The sequence below is a fragment of the Rhinolophus sinicus genome, linkage group LG14, assembly GCF_036562045.2.
Source record: "Rhinolophus sinicus isolate RSC01 linkage group LG14, ASM3656204v1, whole genome shotgun sequence".
Lineage (NCBI taxonomy): Eukaryota > Metazoa > Chordata > Mammalia > Chiroptera > Rhinolophidae > Rhinolophus > Rhinolophus sinicus.
In genome coordinates this window covers 13,785,837-13,803,013 of record NC_133763.1, presented here as the reverse complement: position 1 = coordinate 13,803,013, position 17,177 = coordinate 13,785,837, and the positions used below count along the sequence as shown (strand labels likewise).

The 17,177-nt window shown below is 37.5% G+C and overlaps 1 protein-coding gene across 8 annotated transcripts in view; it reads right to left on the bottom strand.

Annotated features, from left to right (window-relative positions):
- The window catches only part of PDE7A (phosphodiesterase 7A), a 97,491-nt gene that overhangs the window by 62,281 nt on the left and 18,033 nt on the right, over positions 1-17,177 (bottom strand). The gene's annotated exons all lie outside the window — the stretch shown is intronic.

Here is a 17,177-nt window from a genome sequence, read left to right as displayed (position 1 = left end):
TGATCCCAACCTGCTGAAGCAGGGAGGTGGGGTAGGGGTTGGCAGGGCAGTTAGGGGGCCACTACAGAGGTGACGGGGTGGTGGCAGGTAGAGAGGATTGGACGGACAAACACCCAGATTGTGACTGGACTGTGTCATGGGCTGCAGCTCACGACGAGACAGAATCATCTGCTTACCAATGACACACAAACGATGGTTTAAAATATTTGAAACAGCCCAAATAGTTCAAATATAATGCTATTTTCATTATTCCACCCTCAGTACACGTGTTTAAAAGGGAAGTTAATTCTAGACCTGTCAAAATGAATCATAAATTACATTTACAAGTGTAAAGATAAATTTTCCTAAATTGAAGCCATTCATAACACACGGCCATAGATTTCTCACCACACCTTACACATTATATATCTACTGAACTAACAAGCCGTGATGCTAATCCTTGCACAAATCAAGGTAACTTTTTAATTTTGCCATGAAACTAGGTGTGACATGAGATGGTCAGGGTCTTCGATTACCCTCGGCAATCCAGTGTATTACGCAGTAAGCAGACTGGATGCCCAGGGATAGGATGCCCAGTAAAGGATGCCCAGGGATAGGACAGAGCAGCAGAGTGTAAACCAGCCCCACGCTCAGGAGAAATGCTGGTGGTCATCTCTCAGGGGCCGTGGAACTTCGGCCAGTGGCTAAAATGAGCTCAAGGTCATTACCTGCACTCTAGCCTCTGTTTCACACTCCAAATTAGCCCACTACACCCAAGGCTTAGTCCAAGAATACGTATCGTCATAGTTCCTTTCCAATCAGCTGCTTAAAACGTTAAGTTCTGAGAAGGAAATACAACAATTTGTTGCTATTTTTGGTACAGTACCTAAACATTTTTATAAAGGTCTTTTTGGGTAATGATGAGCTCAAGAATCTTCCCTTTCTTCTAGTCGAAAAGAGAATTGAATAGGAGAAGAGGGAAAGAATCAGAACTGAGACACAGGGAAAGGGAAAAAAAAAAAAAAGACAGTAAGCAAGGCAGCCCTGAAAGTTCTACCATTTCAATGAATTTCTGTTGAGATTATTTCCACTATCTCAAAACTCTGCTGGGTTTGGAGCCAAGAGCCAGGGTTTGTTTCCCAGCTTTACGGCCAAGGGCTGAGGGATGCCGGGCAAGTCACCACCTCTGTGGGCCTAATGTTCCTCCCTTCACAGGAGTTAAATAACATCTATAAAATAATAACCTGCTCGTGGTAGAACCTCAATAAATTGTAGCTAAGTCAGAATTAAATATATAAACCTTTTCTGAGCCCTAGTTAGGCCTGGGGTCTTGGCTTTCATTTTTCACACTAGTGAATAGGCTGGCTCCCTAATAATGGTTCCCCAAGCACCCTCTTCTTAAAATTTCTCCTGTATGTCTGCCACTGAAATACAGAGATTCATCAAGACACAATGCTCCCAGATCAGAAAATTCCTATTTGAATAGAAACAGCTATTAAGTTTATGCTTAAAATCAGAGATCCTTCTCTGTTAATAACACGTTTACATCACTGAAATCTTACAAAAATCTCAGGGAACACACGTTTCTCTTAAAACAGTACAGTTAATTTTCTTAATGGCATGAACCTAATGGCTTTAAAACTACTTGTTTTGAGATATGAAATACTACTAATTTATCTTGATAAGTTATAAAGCTTCTCTTCATAAAAAATGTCAGTAAGATGAAATAAAATCAAAAGCTGTTACCCAATTAGTATGAACACTCCTTTACAATGTTATGTTTATTTCTTAGTAAATTCTCTTAAAAATTAATCTTTCCAGATTGAATCATGTAATTTATTATCCCATTAAGAAATAGTTGCCTCTTTTACACCAATAACAAATGTATTCTGTTATATTAACGTTTTTCATCTCACAAGGCCTTAATGAAATGGCAGGGTAGCCAAAAAACCAAAAGTCACTGACTATACTAGAAAAATTAATGTACAGTATAAAGCTCAACTTTCCAAAACAGAATATGGTACTGTAAGAGGAATGTATAAAACTTTTTCTTACCTTCCTGGAGCTTATAAAACTAATACCTAAAAAAATTAAAGTAATAAAAGCAGACTTCACTATTTTATGAGCATGTGTGATCAATAGAAAGCAAAGGGATGACTTTGATCATTGTGTCTGAGAGAAGCAATCTGAGAGCAAATTTTATCCGTGGGACTTCCTGCCACCCACAGGACACCTGTCAATCTTGGCAACAGCCGTCAGCTATCCATACTGGGACTCAGCACGTCCCTCTCCTGCCCAAGTTAGGCTAACCTCATCTGCATTCACATCAGCGTCTGTAATTCTGGAATCTTGTTGACGGAAATATTCTATTCCAGAGTTCTTTATACAAATGTAGTGTCTGTAGAAAACTATAACCAAGTTTGTAGTAGAAAAATGCGACACTATAGCCAAAAACTTGTGCTTTTATAATTTTGATTTCCACAAATTTTGATAATAATAAATCAGGGTGGTTTTTTCATTTCTTTTACTTAAAAACCACATATCAGGACTTTTTCAAATGGAATGAATTTCAAGAAATATGAAACTGACCGAAAAATTACGTTTGGTAACAAAAATTATTTTAAAACTATGGAAAGACAGGAGTTTTACAAGTTAAGACCTTTTTGTCATACTGATTTAAAGTTCGGAATTAACTTTTCTGTTATGCAGTATCCCAGTATTTGATGGCAAGACAAGTGCTTAGTCCTAGCATGAGGCATGTAATAAAAACACTGTGACATTTTACAAACATTCAAGTCTTCTGGACCAGAAAACGACCTATGGTGATATTAAAAGAACTTGGAGATATGCTTATCAAACCACTGTTCGTAATATTTTTTAAATTACAGAAAAGTAGAAATGGTCACAATTTTCAAGAAGAAAAAAAAAAGCAGTGATATAGATTCCACAGCTGTAGAGTCTGGACTTAGAAAAGGGGCACGCAATGTATATAACTTAAGCGTAAGGTGACTAGGACACTGGACCAGAAGAATGTCACAGACACAAGACGCCTTCATTTCAGCCAGGCTGCACATGTCTGGTGATGTCCTTAAGAACAAAACGGAGCAATGTGAGCCCCACACTAGTAGACTCCTAGGTGACTGAACAAATGTACTCAGCAATTAAATACTTGAAATCAAACTAATGGAAGAATTCTAGAGGTAACTCACAAAAGTCTGCATTTGACCTTGTCTTGTTCCACACTTTATTTATTGGGGTACAAATCAGACAAATGTGTATCAAATCTGCATGTGAAACACAAAAGGTAAACCAGCATACTTAATTACAAAATAACTTTAAAAAATAGCCTGCATTTTGATATTATTAAGTTGCACGTGTATAGAACAATGGAAGCGGGTTTTTAAAGTTTCCCTAAAAAAATAGAAAAAAGGCCAGAATGTTTAAACTCTAAATTAGTAAGAGACAGTAAGTAAAGGCAAGCTAAAGAAGCACTGAAAGTCAGAAAATTATCCAGACCAAGAATGCTCCATTATTCTCAATACAGGCAACTTATATAAGACTGAGTTCAGTTCGGAATCCTACTCTGGAAGATGCATACATTCGTGACCTTTTAAAATGCAGATAAAGATGCTATATAAGGAATAATTTTACAAACTGAGATGTTTTAGGCAAAGAAATAAAATGAGAGAACAGGTGTTAAACTGCTATAAAATAATCTAAGGATTTTACCTTCATTCTGTAAAATTACAGAAGGTGGAAGCAGAACCAATGGTAGAAGTTTGTGGAAAATAGAATTTGACTCAATATTATCTACTTTCTAAGAATTTTCTACAAAAACCATGTAAATTGAAAGAAGCTGTCTCAAACCAGCCTGTGTCTAAGAGGTTGTAGGGCAGGCTAGAATAAATGACCTTCAAGGTCTCGGCCAATCCAACCCTCAATACCATTAATGACTCAATTTCATATCAAAGAAGCCTTCCTAAGAAAGCTACTACTATTAAAGGCTTTTCAATGGGAAATGGCTCCACCATCACTCCCCACTGACCTAGCCATGTTGACTTCCTTAAATCTACTAGAAGGATTCCTTCCCTAGAGCCTTCAGAGCATGGCCCTGCTGACACCTTAATTTCTGAATTCCAGCCTCCAGAACTGTGAGAATAACCATCCGTTATTTTAAGCCACCCAGTTTGCGTGACACCTCATTTTGGCAGCGCGAGGACATTAATACACACATTTATGGGTTGGAAGGTTCAATATTGTTAAGATGTCAATTTTCCCCAAGTTAATTTATAAATTCAACGCAATTCCAATTAAAATTCCAGCATATTTTTCTTTTTAGAAATTGACAAGCTAATTCTAAATTTATATAGAAACACAAAAGACCTAGGATAGCCAAAAAAAATTTTTTTTTGGGGGGGAAGGAAAAAAAAGAACAAGATTGGAGGACTTACACTACCTGATTTCAAAGCTTATTTTGAAACTATAGTAATCCAGATAGTGTGATATTTACATAAAGGCAGACATAGAGCAATAGAACTGAACAGAGTTCAGAAACAGACCCACAATTACATGGTCAATTGATGTCTGAAAAAGTTGCCGAAATAATTCAAGGGCAAGTACAGTCTATTCAACAAATTGCACCAGAAAAACTATATAAACATGAAAAAAATGAACCTCAACATGCAATCTCACATTATACAATAAAATTAACACAAATCACATATCTAAACATCAAAGCTAAAATAACACAATTTCTAAGAAATGATCTCAGATTAAGTGAAGATTTCTAGATATAAAAACACTAATTGTAAAAGAAAAAAGACATGTTAATTGGACTTCATTATAATACAAAACTTCTGCTCTTCCAAAGACGGTGTTAAGATATGAAAAAGAAAACCACAGACTCCAAGAAAATATTTGCAATATATAAATCTGACAAAGGACTTGTATCCAGAATATATTAAACATATATTAAAAATGCAACTTAATAAGACAATTCAAATAAACATATAGGCTAAATATTTGAATAGACAAGTCACAACAAAAGATATAAAATAGCTAATACACATGAAGTGTTGCTCAGCCACCACAGGCAACCACTACACACCACAAGAATGGCTACAATGTGACAGACAATACCTAGTGCTGAAAGGGACCTGCTGCAATCAGAACTCTGCAAATGAAACATATGTCGGAAAACTGACCTGAACATGTCCATGGCAGCTTTATTCTTAATAATGAAATAATCAGTTATCAACTGATAACGACATAATTATGGTCTTATCCATACAATGAAATACTACTCAGCAATAAATTAAAACTACAGATACATTCAACATGGATAAATCTCAAAAAATACTGTGCTAAATGAAAAAAAATAGGGAAAAAAAAAGAGTATATTCTGTACGACTCCATTTATATGAAGTCCCAGAACAGGCAAAACTAATCAATAGTGGTTGGGGCACTGGCTGGGGAAACTGATTGCAGAGGGGCCCAAGAGAACTTTTGGGGGTGACTGTAGCGTACAGTATCTTGATTGGGGTATTAGCTGCATGGGTGTACACACTTGTTAAAACTCACCAAACTGTATAATTATACCTCAGGAAAGCTGAATTATGCACTGACTCCATGAAAGAAGAGCATGAGTCTACTAGATCTGAGTGGGGCTGTTGAAGACGCCACTCATTCAGAGAGTCGCCAGGAGGTGGTGCTCACTCAACGGCACATAAAGCACCCACAGAGTTCAATTTCAAAAAGAAGCGCAAAATCTACCTTCTTCCACCCACAAAGAAAGCTTAATGTAGTTAGAGTGTGAAGTGCTGGCAGTGGTTGAAATTAGAGATTTAATAAAGACTTTTCAACAGTTTTAAAGAGTCTGAATTGCGTAAAAAGGACAAAAGATAACCACTGAAAGGTTTTATTTAGGAGAGTGATGCATAAATTATATTCTGGAAGAAATACTTTGGGTCCCAGTGTGTGGAACAGATTCACGTGGTGGAAGACTTCAGTCTCCAAGAGATTTGTAAGAAGGCTGTTGCCTTAATGCAGAATGAGATGATGGCCTAGATTAGGGGAGTGGTCATGGGAATAGAGAAAGGGGAGGGATTCAAGAGGGTTTAATGATTCTTTCATGTTTCAAGAGGGTTAAGTGTTCCAGGGATAACTAAGTGGAAGTGTTCATTCAGTAGCTGGGCTTGTGCGTCTCAAAGCTTTGAAAGATAAGTGGGCAGGAGAGAGGGATTTAGGAGGAATGCTCTTCCCCAGGGGTGTCCAAACTGCGGCCCGCGGGCAACGGCAGCCCGCAATCCATTGTTAATTGGCCCGCAGCAAATTCCAAAAATATATTTAGTTTACTTAAATAAACCAGGTGAGGCAATACGTACTTCACCTCGAGTGAGTGGCCCGGCTGTTTGTGTATTTTACCGCATATGGCCCTTGGTAAAAAACGTTGAAAAAAGTTTGGACACCTCTGCTCTACACTAAGCAAGACCATAGGCTGCGTTCAATTACCCAAGGAGAGAAGAAAAGATGGTTTAAAATCTTTAGGCTCACAAACAGGAAAGGACTAGGAGGGCAAAAGGCTAAAACTCACAAATGGTAACTGTACAAAGTAAATAACACCTCCCATGCTGTGTGCTTTTTCTCTCACACATACACACAAACAGCATTCCTTTCCCTTTTATACCTCAGTAATCTCAAAGCCAGTAAGAAACAGCTTGGAATACAAAAAGCAAGTGATTAAAAAAAAAGGCCATTGCTCAACAAACCTCAAACTGAATCCCCTTTTATACTTAAAGTTCCTTCCAGATCTAGGCTAGAGAAAGTAGGCTTTTTCTGTTTTGTTTTTTTAGCTCCTCCCCTCAATCTAAGCTCCTGTAGTCCCTTTAGAAGATGAAAGCAAAATACAGCAGATAATACTAAAATTTCTTTCATCCAGTTCTGTAACAGACAGATTTGGAAGAAGCCAAGAATAAATTATAGCTAACCAAGAAAAAAGCGCTATGTTTCTATTCGTATGGTTATTGTTTACTAAGAGGCATGAATGAATCTGTTTTGTAAAGTCTCTGAGAGCACTTCCACTTTCAACAGTGGAAGTGGACTAGTTTGGAGAACTAACCCTACCACTGAAAACAACTGAAAATGCTGCAAAATACTGAAAATATCTACTGAAATGACTCCAGGAGCTGGTAAGAACATAATGAACACTCAGCAAAAACTAAGTAAAGGCAGGAATGCACAAAGGTAAACAGAGTACGAAAGCTGGCTTTCACTGCAAGGTCAAAGTAAAGTGGGTGAACCTGGGCTTTGTGTGTTTCACCACCTCATGGTTATATGGAACCAAACAAAGACCAAAGCCCAGGTCTGGCCAAAGTGTAACCTCCCAGTAACGATGACTAATGGAATACAATGCGCAATAATAATGACATTCTGTGCTCATTTAAAAAAATAGCTTGAATCAAATTATGTGCAATTTGACAACCATCGACTAGAAAGTCATGATATAAATTTATGCAGGCGAGCAAAAAGATTGTCATCTTTTGGATTTGCTGCCATTTTGATGAACATAATTGCAAAGGCAATTAAGACACGCTACTTTAAGGAGCTCTAACTAGAACAATGCATAAAAGAGTAGTTTAGTAAGGTTCAGAATAAAAGAATTATTTTCTCTTAAATTAATACCACTTGTTTATATTTAATAAAATGCAGAAAACACAAAGGTTTCTGTACTTAGCGTATGCAATTATATGCATTGTTTTAAAAAGGCAAAAATAACTTTTAATTTGCACTGAGGTACATGGTACTTCTTGTTCCAAAGAAATGCATTTATAATCATCACTCTACAAAGAAATTTAAAACTTAATTTATATCACCTAACATCAACAAAAGTCTCTCTCTAAAAAAAAAAAAATATTTTCTTCATGGAGACAGTTAAGTAGAATAGAGGTTACCGGGACTGGGCAAAGGTGGAGACACAGTCACTGGGTGGCACCATGAAAAAGTACAGGAAATGGATAGTGGTGATGGTTGCACAACAATGTGCATGTACTTAATGCCACTGAATTGAACACTTAAAAATGGTTACAATGGTTAGATTTTATGTTAGGTGTATTTTAGCACAATAAAAAACATACATAGGAAAAATGTTTTCATCTATTTTTACTTAAAGTTTGGAATTCACAAACCAATATCCTCTTAAAATTGGACTAGAGGAGCAGAGGCTTTGAGTCACGTCATCACAGATTCCTGTCTGAGGGGCACCCTTCCTACCCATGGAGCCTTGATACAAGCTACATTCGAAAACCTGTTTCCTCCATTTAGATCATGGGAAGATACTCAAACACAAAGTTGTAGTGAGGATTAAAACAGAGAGTTGTGGTACGCATAAAATAATCCAGGAACCTCACCAAAGTGTCGTACCAATTCTCTGGAACAGTCCAAACGAAGAGTTATTAACAAAAATTTGCAAACCTTTAAAAATCATCTAATGTCCTTTAAGCAGTGATTCAACAACATATTCAGGCATATCAAAGACTCGGTTCAAATTCTGTCAAATGGCTGGCCCTCTCTACAGAGCAGACATTAATCCACCTAGCTCCTATTTAAATTGCTAGTTTCTCTAAGTTATAATACAAAACAGTCAAGGAATTAAAAAAAAAAAAAAAAAGAAAACGCATTAACCTAACAAGTACAAATTTGACCACAATGCTCCCCTTTTCAAATTTCTGCCAGCTGCTACCAACGGCAATAGTCCCCTTTCAGCCCTCTACATCAAGAACAGGCATGCATTTTCCAACATTAAACTAGTCAGAAATTTGTCCAAGTGACTCAGAGTCTAAATCACAATTTTGCTCTTTAAGGAAATCTGACGTGGCTGGTGGGACTAAGTGTCAAAAAGTTTGCACACCTCCTCATGAGGGAGGAGTTACTCTTCTAGCATCCTGTACTCTGCGTGTGCGCGTGCATCTGTATATTATAATGTTCTGACATCTTCAAAACCTTTCTGCCTGGGGAAAACCTGCCCCTCCCTGGCCTAGCCAATTCTTAGCGATAGCACAGGGCCCAGCCAGGAGCCTGCCTCTGATAACCAACCCACAACCGGACCTTTATCAGACCCTTGCACCCCAAGAGGCTTTAACCATACCTGGGCCAGGTACCAGGCAAGCAGGGACCACTCCTATACCCCAAGACCCAGCCAAACTATTCCGATTAGCCAGTCCTAAACTGTTCGCTCCGCCCTGCCTTGCCTCCCCCTGGGAAACCCAGTAACAGCCATGGCCTAATCCTTTCTTCTGCCTCCTGACCACACTGGTGTTTTCCCAGGTGGCCCTGCATGAGGAGCATGCCTCCTGCCTCCGGCACCTGTGGGTATAACACTTCTGTTTTTTCCTGAGCCTTTCCAGTGTGGCCTCACCTGACTGACCAGCTCATAAAAAATACAAAACTGATTGAGAAAGCACAAAATAGAACACTGTGAGTTCAGCAGTTATGTTTAAATGAGTTTTATTCACTAATCACAACAGTATCTGCTTAAATGTGAAAAACACTAGTAGATATGTACGAGATTTATTTAAGTTTACTATTTCAAATACGTGGGGATTCATGAATCCCTTGCCAAAAGCCCAGATCCTCCCGGGAGCTGCCATTCTCAATTGGGAACCACTGGCTGGAAGATAAGCCCGAGTGTGTGTGTGCGTCAGGGCAGTGTGGCTGCAGCCTCACACCTGGAGTGGGCCCTGACTGGTCCAAACCATCTGTCTTGCCAGAGACTGGTTTAGAAATGGCCACGTGTGATGCAAATTCTACCAGGAGAGCCTCATGGGATGGGTTTCTTTGCGCTTAAAATGACACAAAGGGAAGAAGAGACCGTCCTTCTTTTCCTCTGGAAGTTGTCATGTCTGGATACATGGAACTATTAAAGCCACTTTCCAACCATAATGGACGCTAGCGTGAGGATAACTATAACATACTGCAGGTAACAAAACAGAAAGACAGAAAGACTGGGGGTCAGTGATGATGACACTGAATTGCTGAATTAACCAAAACATAGCCACTCAACCTTGGCAAGTCTTGTTTGAAGAAATCAGCTTCAGTTTTTCACCACCTGCAACTAAAAACATCCTAGCTGTACGGCCAGTGGTGTGCGAGTCTGCGCACTCTGGCTTAAGGCAGCCAATTCTGCACAACTCTTCCCAACAACTCGCTCGGTGACACTGCAGCGAGAGCTTCAAATCAACCATGGTAACAGTACACACACTACAGGAATTGGCGAACACCACAAATCAAGGCTACTCTTCCTTCAGAAAATATAAGCATTTACCATCATACCACTGGTCAGAACCCCATTTCAAATTTTTCTGTTCATCAAACCAACCTTTTTATTCCCATAATAAAGTTATGTTAGTAATATAAAATTTTTACCACTAAAATATTGCTGCACATATGTGGGTTTCCAGTAAGATTTTACTTAGAAAAGATTCCAATATCTGAAATATTACTATAAAATATTTCACAATACTGATAATATAGTGTACATTAAAAAAAAACCACGCACAGTGAGAGAGAATGCATTTAGATGGATAGACACCAGGACGCTTGAGCTACACATCCCTATGTTCACGTCATCATCTCTAAGTGGTGGGATTACAGATGATTCTTACATTTCTGCCTATTTTTTCTCTAAACTTTCCATCATGAATATGTATTACCTTAATAAAGAAAAATACAATTCATGCTTTAAAAGAAAAAAATTTAGCATTTTTGTTCATGAGCACAAGACCACGTTATTTTTCTTCCACATGTCTAGGAAGAACCCCTACAATCCTTTGTAGGTAGGAAAGTAGCCGAGTTTTTAAAATGTGCTACCACCTACAGTACAACGCTATAACCGTGTTCTCTGACTACCTCAAGACGATGCTGTACGCATGAACTGAATTACAGAATTCTAAGAAGAGTGAATTCTTCACACATGATCACTTTGAGGGGGAAAAAAACCTGAACCAAGATCTCTCCTATTTCAAAACATGCATGTGACCTGGTTCATGAAATTACATTAACTCTCTTGCTAAAGATAATGAAGTCAAGGACCACTGACCGTGAGTCAGAAGACCTGGTCTAGTGGTAAACATTATCAGCCACATGACCTCTGGCAAACAGCAATCTCTCTGAACTTAAACCTTCTCATTTGTTATCTACCCATTTCTCTTCATAGGATGAGATCAAGCAGATGAAAGAACTATCAAGTGAAAGACAGTATTATATGCCACCACTTCATATCTCACATACACGTCATAAGATTACATACATATCTTAAGTCTTCTAACAATTGTACTTTGATATAAAACACAGCCTTATAACCAGCAAAGCATGATGCCAGTTTCCTTGGTAACAAGTTAATTTCCTCATTGCTTTAAAGATCTCTGTATTAAAAATCTCTTGTTCTCTTCTGCTTTATTGTTTTAAACTTGCCTCAAAAAACACAAGGATGGTATCAACAGAGTACTGTTACCACAACATGACATTGGATGGGGGAGAGAAAGCTATAGATCATTTTCAGTAAGGAATATTTGCTGCAAAAGTCCTAAAGAAAATACAAGTAGAATCATTAAGAGAATAATATATCTTAACAAAGTAAGAATCATTCTAGAAATACAGTAAGTTAATTAGAATATTTACTAGCATAAGTTACCAAATTAGTTGATCAAAGGTGGAAAACAAAGCATCTCAGTAGACGCCCCAAAATGCATTTGAATAAAATGAACAACCACCATCAAATACTCCAAATAAAGTGAAGGTAAAAAGGCAAAACTATTATTTGCAAGTGATGCATTTGCCAGTGATTATGAAATAAGTAAGAAAAGACACTGAAAAACTATTAGAAACAATACAAAAATTCAGTATGCAGCTGATTAGAAAATTAACATACAAAAATCAATAGTTTGCTACATATAAACAGAAAACAATGACAAAAGATTCCAGTGCAAACAAATGAAAGTAAACCTGGATGTAAACAACAACAATATAGGATTCTATGAAGAAAACTTTTCTCTCTACTGAGGAATCTCAAAGAAGACTGGAATAGAAAGATTCACTATTAGGATGAGAGCTTTATCAGTCAGGCTCCCAGCAGGAAACTGAAGGCACTCTTGACAGAGTACGTGAAGAGAAATTTGTGCAAGAACTAGTATTTACTAAAGGTCTGGGCAGCGTGAAGCTCCCAGGGGCTGGTGACAGCAGGAAGCTATTACATGGTTCCTACTAGACCCTAATGAACACTCACTATAGGAGATGAACCACCTGGCAAAAGGTGTGGCCTTTGGTAGACAAATACAGACCTACAGGGTGAGAGGCTGGGAAATGACACCCTCACCTCCGTTTCCTCTCATTCTCCCATCTCCTCCTAGACCTCCGGTTGGCCTGTTGGCCAAACCCAACAAGAAGCCAGGGGCAAGAGAGCCTGGATGATGCATTCTGCATAGGTCTGCCTCATGAGGCATAGAGCAAGATGGAAAGAATGAAGAATATATTTGAAGGGGCAAAAAGAATATCCACCACAGCAGCTAGTCTTTTTTGACTGCTTACTTTATGATAGGCACTGCTGTAACCACTTTATTTGGGTTAATTCTAATAATGCCAATTTGCCGAACCTACAAATTCAAACAATTCCAGTAAAAATTCCAATATTTTAGGGGCAATGAGACAGAAGGGGGAAGTTTTTGACAAATGATAAGCTCTTCTAGAACAATAAACACGTATGCAAGACCAGGTAGTGGGAAAAAGCATCTAGTAGTCATCCATCCTTGGCAGTTTTCTCTTCAGTTGTGAGTCTGTCAACAGCTTTGAGTTCTTTAATATCACTTCCAAGAACTTCACAAAAATCAGTACACTTTGCAATATGCAAATTTGGTTTGCGACTGATTTTATTGTATTTGACCATTAAAATGTTAACCATGGATCAGGAGCAATATTTGAATGGGAATTTCAAAAATGGTGCTTTACTACTAAAAATTTGTTCTTCTGATATCCAATCTAATAACACAGGGAATTAAAAGAAAATGACATATCTGCTATACTGATATGAAGATGTTCAAAATGTGTACATTTACAGAACATGTACGATTCCATGTACTTAAAAAAGATTACCATGTATTTACATATAACACACATTAAGACATCTGAACAAATTTTCAGGAAAAGCATTTAAGAAACTATAAACATTGCTTATCTATGGGGAACTAGTAAGGAGAGATTTCCTTTGTGTTTCATAACCTCATGACATTTAATTTTACCACAAGGAGGTATGGCTTTTACTACAACAATGATGATGATAATATAAGTTTTAAATTAAGTACATAGTAATGACAGATCTGTGATTCTAGCTTCCAGGAGTTAAAACCCTAATTTACAGGAGACATTAAGTTTAGAAATCTCAAATACTAATTAATTGAAAGCATTTCAAAAGACATTCTTATGCAACACTCCATTACCCTACCAGTTGTTGTTTTTTTCCCAAATGTAATGGCTTCAGACAGAAAATTTCTGTTGATCCCATTATCCTTTAAAGATAAACAGGAGCAATGGCTTTTAATGTAACAAAGTTCATTGCTTCATGTAACAATGAATAAAAAAATTCACTGATATGTTTTTGTATTCCCTGTTGTAACTAACCTTTTGGAAACCACCACTTCTTCAGTTTTGGCATCACATCAAAGAAAAATGTCCACGATTAGAAGGAAAGGGTACTAACATACACCTCCCTTTTGCAACTAAATCTGAGTGGGGTAAGCCTTTCTTCATCTACTTCAGCCAAAGTAACAAGTTCAATGTGGAAGCCTGTATCTGAGAATCCAGCTTGTCTTCTACTAAGCCAGACACTAAGGAGATTTGAAAAGTGGAAACCAATGCCACTCTCCTTGCTAACTTTTTTGCTCTGGCAAATAAACTTACTTTTTCATTAAAAGAAGTTATTCATGTTAACATTACTTGGTATTATTATTTTTAAATGAATAGTATTTGAATTTTTGTTTTATTTTCTAATACAAGAAAAGATCAATACATAAAACCCACATAAGCAAAAGATCCCTTGGAGTCTTCAATAAGTTTTTTAGAGTGGAAAGGAGTCCTAAAACCAAAACTTTTGAGATTCTACAGACCAAAAGGCAAACACCTGGGAACAATTTGTTTCCAACTAGGATGAATGAACTATAACATGGTGAGGGTGGGGTGGGAATGAAATATTACAGATACTAAATTGAGTTTTTGATAGAACTTAATGCTTTTTTTAAAAGTTAAGGAAGGAGAAAAAATGTATTTAAAGTTTTTATATTAACCTATATATTTACATTTTCAATGCCTTAATTTCCTCCTGTAAATGTGAGTTACCATCTAATGTCACTTCCTGGCAACCTCTTGTAAGGTAGGTCTGCTTGCTACAAATTCTCTCAAGTCTTTGTATAGGAATGTATTTATTTCACCTTCATTTTTGAATGATAGTTTTGCTAAATACAGAATAATTCATAGGCAGGTTTTTCTTCTTTCAGCACTCTGAGCATGTCATTCCACAGCCTTCTGGCCTCCAATGCTTTCAATGAGAAGACAGCCATTAATTATATTGATCCTCCCCAGTTTGTAAGGAGTTACGTTTCTCTTGTTGCTTTCAAGATTTTCTGTCTTTCAACAGACTGCTGTGTCTAGGCATGGGTTTCTTTGTATTTATCCTACTGAGGTTCACTGAGCTTCTGGATGTGTAGTTTCAAGTTTTTCATCAAATTTGGAAAGTTTTTCAAAAGGCTATTTTCTGCACAATTCTCTTTCCTTTTGGGACACTCATTACACATAAGTGTATGCTTGGTGTTTTCCACAGATCTCTGAGATTCTGTTCATTTTTCTTTAATCATTTGTTTTTCTGTTTTTCAGATTGAATTACATCTATCAGTCTGTCTTTAAAGTCATTGTTTTGTTTTGTTTTTTTAATTGGCATCTCAAAACTGATGTTGAGCCCTTCTAGTGAATTCTTCATTTCAGGTATTGTATTCTTCAAGTCTAGAATTTCCATTTGATTTTTTTAAAAAAAACTTTCTACTTTGGAATAAATGTATAGGAACGTTGCAAAAACAGGAACATTGTATATGCTTCACCCAGCTTCTCCTAATCTTAATATCTTACATAATTGTGGTACTTAGTCAAAAGTAAGAAATTAACATTGGTACAAAATTATAAACTGTAGACTTTATTCAAATTTCACTAGTCGTTCCACTAATGTCCTTATTCTGTTCCAGGGTCCAATGTAGGATGCCACATTGCATTTAGTCTCCTTGGTCTCCTCTGATCTGTAATAATTTCTCAGTGTTTCCTAACCTTGACCGTTTCCAAGAGTACTGGTCAGGTGCTCTTGTAGAATGATCCCAAGTTGCACTTTGTTGTTTTCTTATGATCAGACTCAGGTTGTAAGTCTTGGGAAAGAAGACTACAGAGATGAAGTACCCTCTCAGGAGGTCATATCAAGGGGCGGTTTTGTTCTTTGCTTTTTTTTTTTTTTTTTTGGTTGTAACTGTTTTTACTCATTTCTATACCTTTATTGAGCATCTCCATTTGTTGACTACTATTGTTATACTTTCCTTTAATTATTTAAACATGATTTTCTTTAGTTATTTTAACATGTATAATGATTGAATTGAAGTCCTTACTAAATCTAACATCAGAGAAATTTTTCTGACTGCTTCCCCCCCACCCCACCCCGCCCGCCGCATGAGTCACACTTTCCTAATTCCTTACATGGCTTATAATTTTGTTGTTGCTGTGAAATCTAGAGAGTTAATATAATACATTGTGGCAACTCTGGATTCTGATTCTTTTCCCCGTTAAAAGCGTGGTTACTGTGTTGTTTACTTCTTTTGTTTTGCTTAGTAGCATGCGTGGGCTAAGTAAGTGAAATCTGTCTCCTTGTGGCATGCAGTCACTGATACCTCTGCTCAGTTTTCTTTTAAATATATTGTTTTTATTTTTAAGCCTGGCTTCCTAGGGGTTGCCCCTTTACATAACTCAGTGAGCAACGTGTTATTGGAGGGAGGCTATGTATGCTCAAACACCTCAGCCAGTAAGTCTCCTACCTCTGCCGACGGGTGTATGTGTGCGGTGGAGAGCTCATTTGAAGTTCAGTCTATTTTCAAGTCTGCCCCAGGTTTGCTTTCTCCTTCCATAGGGCCCTTTCAAATATCCTAGATACATGCACACAATTTCATGGTCAGTCAAAATTATGTGAATACTTTGGGCCTTCTCAGGTCTTTCTTATATTTATGTGCAGCCTCATCCAGGAATGTTTGTCCCCAAGAATACTGCAGACCCAGGCTATTTGAGCTGAGCCACTGGCCCTCCCTTGCTCCTCTGAAAATTCATATCCACAGACAATATCACTGGCCATCACCCAACATCCAACAAGCTGAGACCCCTTCAAGCTGAGGTCTTTATGGCCTGCTTCGTGCTGGCAGAATCTCCACGCAAACAAGATGGAACAGTGGGGTGAAATGTGAGTAGCCCTGAGCTAGAATGCCACAGATTCCACTTTTCTAAGTTCAACATCATGACACTTATCAAAGTTTTATACAATTAGCCTTTGGTCAATCTCCAGAGTACTGAAATGGTTGCTTTAGAAAAGTAAGGTAGAAATAAAAATTCTATTCAAATGTTCATACTGGACCAGTAATCTTGGTTCTATAAAAATCATCCCAAGGAAATAACCCAAAATATGGAGAAAGTTGTTATAAACATGTTCCTACAATGTTATTTCTCCCTTGTAACTAAGTTCTCACCAATGCGATGAGATTGGCAGAGATACTAAAACTTCCTTTCCCCCCAATGGTAAACTGCCCTGAACTTCTTCTCTTCCCCCTTCCCACAGGCTGAAGTGTGGACTGGTAGCAATTCACAAACCATGACAAATGGATCCCTGTAATACTTTGTGGATTGGAACCACTTCACCAGCAGGTACCTAGTTCCAGGCTATTGTATGACAACAAAATAAAATGTTATTAACAAGTAACGTTATAAATCCTATTTTCAAAAGTAACACATTCCAAAAAGCTACAAAATTAAATATACCCATCACAACTACCTTAAAATATTTATGTAAACATGGCAAACACATAAAAATAATAATGTTATGATGGTGGGATTATGAGTAATTATTCCTTTTCAAACTTTCA